Source organism: Hypanus sabinus, chromosome 18 (assembly GCF_030144855.1).
Source record: "Hypanus sabinus isolate sHypSab1 chromosome 18, sHypSab1.hap1, whole genome shotgun sequence".
In the NCBI taxonomy this organism is placed as follows: domain Eukaryota; kingdom Metazoa; phylum Chordata; class Chondrichthyes; order Myliobatiformes; family Dasyatidae; genus Hypanus; species Hypanus sabinus.
This window is the reverse complement of record NC_082723.1, coordinates 77,785,868-77,794,375: the sequence shown is the minus strand read 5'-3', so window position 1 is coordinate 77,794,375 and position 8,508 is coordinate 77,785,868. Positions and strand designations below refer to the sequence as shown.

General features: G+C 45.0%; 1 protein-coding gene across 1 annotated transcript in view; it reads left to right on the top strand.

Annotated features, from left to right (window-relative positions):
* The first annotated feature begins 1,291 nt into the window (after positions 1-1,291).
* The window catches only part of ydjc (YdjC chitooligosaccharide deacetylase homolog), a 120,556-nt gene continuing 113,339 nt past the window's right edge, over positions 1,292-8,508 (top strand). Inside the window, exon 1 of the mRNA XM_059943726.1 lies at positions 1,292-1,429. The gene's annotated coding sequence lies outside the window, so the exon portion shown is untranslated. The remainder of the gene's footprint in view (positions 1,430-8,508) is intronic.

Here is an 8,508-nt window from a genome sequence, read left to right as displayed (position 1 = left end):
GAAGGGTGTCCTTTTAGAACTGAGATGTGGAGAAATTACTTTAGTCAGAGTTGCAAATCTGTGGAATTTGTTTCCACGAGTGGCTGTGGAAGCCAAGTCATTGGGTGCATTTAAGGCAGAGGAGTGGGGATGATTGGAAGACCCATGGTTGAATGGCAGAGCAGATTCGATGGGCCGAATAGCCTACTTCTGCTCCTGTATGATTGATGTGTATGTATATATATATATATATATATATATATATATATATATATATATATATATACATACATACACACTCACACACACACACACACACGTGTATATATACACACACGCAAGTATGTATATAACTGGGGTACCTAAGACTTTTGCACAGCATTGTAGTAACCTTCTGACGCAAAGGGCGAGTCAGCTGAAAAGGGGTCTCGGAAGGAAAATCTACTGTTTATTCATTTCCTAGTTCCTCCAGCATTTTGTGCGGTGCTTGAGAGATCAAGTGCTTCTCTTCAGTACATGATTCATTAAAGAGTCTGCCCACGGGACGAAGGTAGGAGTCCTTGACCATGAACGTGGTTAGAGAGCCCAGACGAAGGGTCTCGACCGTCCACTCGCGTTGTGTTGTTCCTCTCCCACCCTATCCTGACTACTACCGGTACCCCCCCCCCCCCCAGCAAGCCGCTCGGTTCAAGGGGAACAAGGGGTGGGGGAGAATTCTAAACGAAGGACACCATCACGATACCTTTTTAATTCAGAAGTCACAAAAAACTGGAATCCGGAGCAACACCAAATCTGCTGGAGGTACTCAGCGGGTCCAACAACATGCGTGGAAGGAAAGGAATTGCCAATTTGAAGCACTAATGCAGGGTTTTGACTCGAAACGTCCCCAGTTCCTTTCCTCCAGCCCCTCCCTGCGCGACGCGCTGAGTTCCGCCGGAATTTTGGTCGTTGCCCTTTTAATTCCGCTCTTTAGAGGGCGCAGGCACTTTGCGGCAGCATATTCTCCTTTCTTTGGGAAAAGGGACGCCCACTGAACCTTCACCGTCGGTCAGATGGTCCCAGGATTGGATAAGGTTGACAGAAAGGAGACTGTGTGTGTAAACGTTGCGAAATACTCGCCTCCCTGCTGAGGTGGATCTCCGGAAGCCTGAAGCATCCACAGTTTCTGTAGAATGCGACTGAGGTTGTGGAGGCACCTCTGCCAGTAGACCGGCGAGACCAGAGACTTACAGAAACGTGACTTCTCACGGGGTTTTATTACGGTACTGCCCCCTCCCTTTTCTTACAATGCCCTTCAAGGACGTAACATCCTCCTGAACGGCGGGCATTTAACTCCAAGTCGGATGTAAAGGAGTTTCCCCCCCAGTCGCTACTTGGAAATCCATTCACCACTTCCGCCGTTTAACACAGCCCGGCAGCATCAAGGAATCAGGAGCCGGAAGCAAAGCAGGTACATTCCCGTCAAAATGATCCCCGGAAAGCCAAACAGAAACTTTTCCTGCCTGGCTCTCTCATGTGGCCGGAGCTGGCGTGTTAGACAGAGAAATGACCCGCACCAGGAACTGGTGTATCATTTTCTCAGCGTCCTAGGGCTCTGGTTCAGTTAAGCACTGTTGGAAACAGGTCGACACTGAAATGTGTGTTTGGCTTCCGTTAAGTTTTGTGCAGACTGAGATTCACAGAATACAACGTGGCTGTTTTTAAACTTAAGTTTGTGGTTTCCCTTTTCATCTCAGTTTCTTGTTTTATTTAAGAAAGTATGTTTATTTTGCGGAGTCCCGATTTAACAAGACCACAATTAATTCTATCCCCTAATCTTCCCGCTGGTGCAGGAGTTTGCATGGTCCCCTGTTACAGCGTAACATGCCCGAACGTACCGGTTGGTCGGTTAATTGGCCACTGTAAACTGTCCTGTGATTAGGCGAGGGTTAAATCTGGGGGTTGCTGGGCACCGTGGCTGGAAGGGCTAGAAAGGCCTGTTCTGCGCTTGTATCTCAATAAACAAATGTTTAATTGTGGGTATACAGTCTTTTTCTGGTTGTATATGATAATTTTATAACTGTTGTTTGAATCCACATGTCTCTGATGTTACTGCAAATCTCCTTTTTTGGTTACATTTTACTGTATTTGTGCGCATGACAATAATCTTCAATGTACCTTTTCCCTCAATTCCCCCCCCCCCCCCCCCCCACACACACACTTGTCTCCTAGATCTGTTCTCTTGATTCATTCCCTCACTCCCAGCTGCATCGTCTCACCTCGATCTGCCCGATCCCATGTCTTCAATCCATTCCCCTCCTCAGGTCTCTGTCACCTTGATTTACCATTCCCCCCCCCCCCCACACACAGGTCTCTGTCACCTTGATTTACCATTTCTCCCCCCCCCCCCACACACACACAGGCCTCTGTCACCTTGATTTGCCATCCTCCTTCCACACACACACACATCTCTGTCACCTTGACATACCATTCCCCCCCACACACACAGGCCTCTGTCACCTCTGTCATCCTCCTTATATATACATACACACACACACACACACACACACACACACACACACACACACACACACACACACACACACCTACCTCTGTCATCTTGATTTGCCATCCTCCTCCCACACACAGGCCTCGGTTCCCTTGAAGCTTCCCCTCTTCTCCCACTCCCCTCCCCTTGAATTTGCCACTCCCCACTCTATCCGTTCAGTCCATTTCCCCTCTGCACAGCTCTGACCTCCTGCCTCCTTCTATCCCCCTCTACATCTCCTCACTCCCCACTCTGTCCCTCAGACCTGTTCTCCAAACGTCCACCAGTTTTGGGAAACTGTTCAATTAAAGAGAGAGGTAATTTAATTTAAAAAATGTTCAAATCTGAAAATGGTTTGACTAATTTGGAATATTGTGTTCAGTCCTGCTCATTTCTTTATAGGAAACATGGGGAAGCTTTAGAGAGGTTGAAGAGGATATTTACCAGGATTCTGTCTGGATTAGAGAGCATGTCTTATGAGGACAGGTTGTATCAGCTAGGGCTTTTCTTTTTGAAGTTACAGAGGATGAGAGGTGAATTGAAAGAGGTCAAAAATAGCTAAAACAAAAGGGCATCATTTTAAGGGAAGTGTTGGGATGTCAAAGGCAGGACTTTTTTTTTTACACAGAGAGTGGTGGGTACATAGAACACTCTACCAGGGGTTCAGATGTTTCAATTTAATATCAGAGAATGCAACCTGAAATTCCTACTCTTCACAGACATCCAGAAAACAAAAAAAAACCCAAATGAATGATCAGAACCCCAAAGCCCCCACTCACACCTCACACCCTCAAGAAGCATCGATCCTCCCCCTCCCCCTCACTTGTGTCAACAGAAACACGAACCCACATGTCCCCACCACACAAGCAACAGCAAAAGCCCCCTAAAGAGGTCAAGAGTCCATGAAAAAGGCTCTCTCAGCCCATTGCTGTTCCAGTGTTAAAATTGGGTAGTGGTAAAGGCTGATAAATGAGGGATGTTTAAGAGACCCGTGGATGAAATAAAAATGGGAGGGAAGGGTTAGATTAAAAGGCTGACCCAAAGGGTCTGTACTGTGAACTACTGTTCTGTGCTCCAAGGTGCTGGGTCTATATTGGGATCCAGGTCAGATGAAGATTATCGAGCCAAAAACGGCAACTTGTCTGTTTACTCTGATAGATGCTGCTCAACCTGCTGAGTTCCTCCAATCAGTGTTTGTCCACATGCCAGCATCTTTAGTTTCTTGTGTCCCTGGAATAAAATATTGCTGACCTGCTGAGTTTTTCTGGTTTGAGTTCAGTTGCTTCACACTACTGGGAAAAGCTGTAAGACTGTCAGTTTGTTAACAACTCGGCCAGCTGAGCTGTTTTGTTTTTGGGTGTCGATGGCTTCCAGGTAGATATACATCCGTGTAGCAGATCTCCAGCCAGCACTGTTCGGTATTGTGATTGCCGAGAGTCAGATTTGCGATTTGCATTGGATTAAATGTCAGCTTTCCTCCGGAGGCATGGTTTTAATGTCGTGGCAAGCCAGTAGATTTCAGTGTTTAGTAATGAGAGCCCGAGGCATAGATATCAATACACACAGAGTGCTGGAAGGACTCAGCAGGTCAGGCAGATGGAAATAAATGTTTTGGGCCGAGACTTTTCATCAGGACTGGGGGGAAAAAGGAGTGGTGTTCACTATTCACTGTGACCTTTTCCTCTCTGAGGAAGAACGTTCTGTCCTCAGTAAGTGACCCTCTTTGTCCCCCTGCGCCCGCACCTCAGTGAGTTCTGCACCCACCGTGATGCTGAGCTCTTCTTCCGTTGCCTCTGTCTCTGTGCTGCTACTCGCATCCTGCACTGATGACCCCTTCTCCCGTCTTCAACCCACCTCCCCTTCTTGGACACCCTCCTCTAGATCTTTTATTGCTCACTGCTGCTGAGACATCAACAGTCTTGACTTTACAACTCCTCTCCCAATACAAACCTCACTCCCTCATCTATTTTTTTTTCCATTCTTGATGAAGGGTTTTGGCCCGAAATGCGGTCTGCAGATTTTCTTGTGTTTGGATATATAAGAAACTTGATGGTCAGGGATGTGAGAATGAATGGGAAAGTAGTGTGTAAGGGGTGTGACTCCAAGCCACTATTCTGACATGCATCGATCCCAGTGCTAGAGCAGAACACACTCATTTGGATGAGAGCAGGAGAAATTGGAGGGTAATGTTGACTATTCAGCCCTTTGAACCTGTTATCTTATGCAGCGAGATTCCACATTTCTCTTATTCCTTCATTTCTATGATGTGCAGAAATCTATCAGTGCCTAGGTCTGCACAGTCCTTTGCAGGAGTCAATTGCAAAGGTTTACCACCATCTCAAAGGTGAATAGAAATCTGCTCTACAAATATAGTCTGTCTGGTATTTAAATGGTTATACAGGACAAGAATTAAATGCACATTATGTCATAGGGAGGCATGGTGGTTAGCACAATGGTTAACAGTACCAGCGACCCAGGTTCAATTCCCATCGCATGGTTGTGTAGTGGTTAGCAGAACACTTTACAGTACCAGTGACCCGGGTTCAATTCCCATCGCACGGTAGTGTAGTGGTTCGCACAACGCTTTACAGTACCAGTGACGGGTTCAAATCCCATCACTCCTGTAAGGAGTTTGTATGTTCTCCCCATGACCATTTGGGTTTCCTCTGGGTGCTCTGGTTTCCTCTCATTGTCCAAAGACCTACGGGTTGGTAGGTTAATAGAATGCTTTAAATTGTCCCATGATTAAGGGACAATTTAATTCTGGGTGATTGCTGGGTAGTGTGGCTCGAAGGGCCGTAAAGGGCTGTTCTGTATTGTATCTCAATAAATCAGTTAATTAATAAGTTTTTTTTACATAGAAAGTGGTAGGGGTGTGGAATGCCCTGGTGGTGGAGAGGGATACATAGGGACATTTAGGAGATCTTGGGCACATGGATGATAAAAAAAATGGAGGGTTATGTGGGAGGGAAGGGTTAGATTGATCATAGAGTAGTTACAAACTAGGCACAACATTGTGGGCTGAAGGTCTGTGATGTTCAGTGTGTGTTTCCCACCCGCAAGATGTTCCTCATGGTTTTCTTTGTTTCATGGCTGTCTGGTGAAAATGAATCTCAGATGTATACTGCATAATGAATGAATGGGATGTGCAGATGGCAAGAGTGATTGATGGGAGGAGGATAATGAATGAACCTTTGAATCTTTCCATACTGAAAACCTGGATCTGAGAACAGAAATACAAATATATGAGGAATGATTGATATGTTCGTGGCCTAAGGTAGAAGGAGATGAGTTTTTAACTTCAAACTTTCAGCATAATCACTCAAAGAGTTGAACTGCATGTGCATGTAATGAGAACTGTATAACTCATCTCCTGAGTCCTGACAAAGGGTCTCGGCCCGAAACAGCGACAGTGCTTCGCCCTATAGATGCTGCCTGGCCTGCTGTGTTCCACCAACATTTTGTGTGTGTTGTGTAACTGATCGTTTACCTTAGGCCACGAACTTATCAATCACCCATCTGTGGACACTTTCTGGAGGTCCAAGATCCATATGCTCTACGACTGCTGGACTAAGTATGTAAGTGTAGGAGGAGACTAGGTTGAAAAATAAATGTGTTAGGTTTTCTAAAATTGACGCCTTCTACCCTAAGCCACAAACATATCAATCACTCCTTGTATAAGGATAATCTAATAGCCATTAGTGAGATCTGGCTGCAGGATGAAAAATTCAAAGGAAATTTTATTATCAAAGTACATATGTCACCATGTACAACCCTGAGATTCATTTTTTTGTGGGCGAACTCAACAAATCTATAAAATAGTAATTATAACAGGATCAATGAAAGATCAACCAGAGTGCAGAAGACAACAAAATATAAATAAATAACAAGAAAATGAGATGAAGAATCCTTAAAGTGAGACTATTGGTGGGAATATTTCAATGACAGGGCGAGTGAAGTTATCCCCTTTGGTTCAAGAGCCTGATGGTTGAGGAGTAGTGACTATTCTTGAACCTAGTGGTGTGGGTCCTGAGGCTCCTGTACCACCTTCCTGATGGCAGCAGCAAGAAGAGAGCATGACCTGGGTGTTGGGGATCCCTGATGATGGATGTTGCTTTCCTACAACAGCATTTCATGTAGATGAGCTCAATGTTTACCTGTTATGCAATCTACTTTCTGGAGGTTTGACCATTCAAAGGCATTGGGACCTGATCACTGAAGGTACTTGACATTGAAAGAGGTCAGAATGTTTGCTGAGGGGAGGGGGTTGGCTCTGTTGGATAATGGTGTAAGGAATAAAGAGTTGTATGTGGCTTCTATTCAAGCATAGAGGTGGTTTGGTTGGGGATGATGAAGCTTACAGGGAGAATTTACAAGGATGTTACCAGGTCTTGAGTCAGAGAAAACTATAGCACAGAAACAGGCCCTTTGGCCCATCCAATCTCTGACAAACCATTTAAACTGCCTACTCCCACTGACCTGCTTTTGGACCAAAGCCCTCCATACCCTTACCATCCACATGTCTATCCAAACTTCTCTAAAACTTTGAAATCCAAATTGCATCCACCACCTGCACTGGCAGCTTGTTCCACACTCTCACCACCCTCTGAGTGAAGAAGTTTCTCCTCATGTTCCCCTTAAACTTTTCACCTTTCACCCCTAACTCATGACCCCTAGATGTAGTCCCACACAACTTCATTGGAAAAAGTTGGCTTGCATTTACCCTATCTCTACACCTCTATCAAATCTCCACTTAATCTTCTACGTTCCAGGAAATAAAGTCCTAACTAGTCCCCGCAACATCCTTTTAAATTTTCACTGTACTCTTTCAATCATGTTTACATCTTTCCTGTAGGTAGGTGACCAACACTGCACACAATACTCCAAATTAGGCTTCACTAACATCTCATACAACTTCAACATAACATCCAAACTACTGTACATAGTACTTTGATTTACAAAGGCCAATGTGCCAAAAGCTTTCTGAATGACACTATTTGCCTGTGACACCAAATTTAATGAACTATGGACCTGTATTCCCAGGTCCCTTTGTTCTACCACACTCCTCAGTTCCCTACCTATCCTGGTTGGTCCCACTGAAGTTTAACACTTCATAATTGTCTGCATTAAATTCCACCTGCCATTTTTCAGCCCATTTTGCTAGTCCAGATCCAGCTGCAAGCTTTGATGGTCTTCCTCACTGTCCGCTACACCCCTAATTTTAGTGTCATCCACAAATTTGTTGATCCAGTTAACCACATTTTCATCCAGGTCATTGTTATAGGTGACAAACAACAATGGACCCAGCACAGATCCCTGCGGCACACCACTAGTTAGTTACACAGAGGGGTAACCTTCAAATACCACTCTCTGGCTTCTCCCTCAAAGCCAATGTCTAATCCAATTTATTACCTCATATTGAGTGGCAAGCAACTGAACCTTCTTGACCAACGTCCCACATGGGGCCTTGTCAAATGATTGCTGAAGCACATGTCAACATCATTCACTCCCTTGTCTTCAACTTTCCTGGTAACATCATCAAAAAACTCTATAAGATTGGTTAGACATGACCTACCACACAATGGTATGCTGATTATCCCTAATGAATCCCCGTCTATCCAAATACCTTTCAATAACTTTCCCACTACTGATGAGAGGCTGACTGGCCTATAATTTCCTGGTTTATTTTTAGAGCCTTTCTTAAACAGCCATCCTCCAATCCTCCAGTCCCTCAGCTGAGGCTAAGGATGATTTAACTATCTCTGCCAGGGCTCTGCAGTTCTGCACTTGCCTCCCTCAGGGTTCAAGGGAATACCTTATCAGGCTCTGAGGATTTGTCCACCCTAATTAGCCTCAGGACAGAACACCTCCTCCTCTGTAATCGGTGTAGGGGTCATGACCTCACTGCTGCTTTGCCTCACTTCTACAGACTGAGTTTAAAGAAAAATGCAGTTAAGATCTCCCCCATCTCTTTTGACATTTCTGGTCTTTCAGAGGACCAG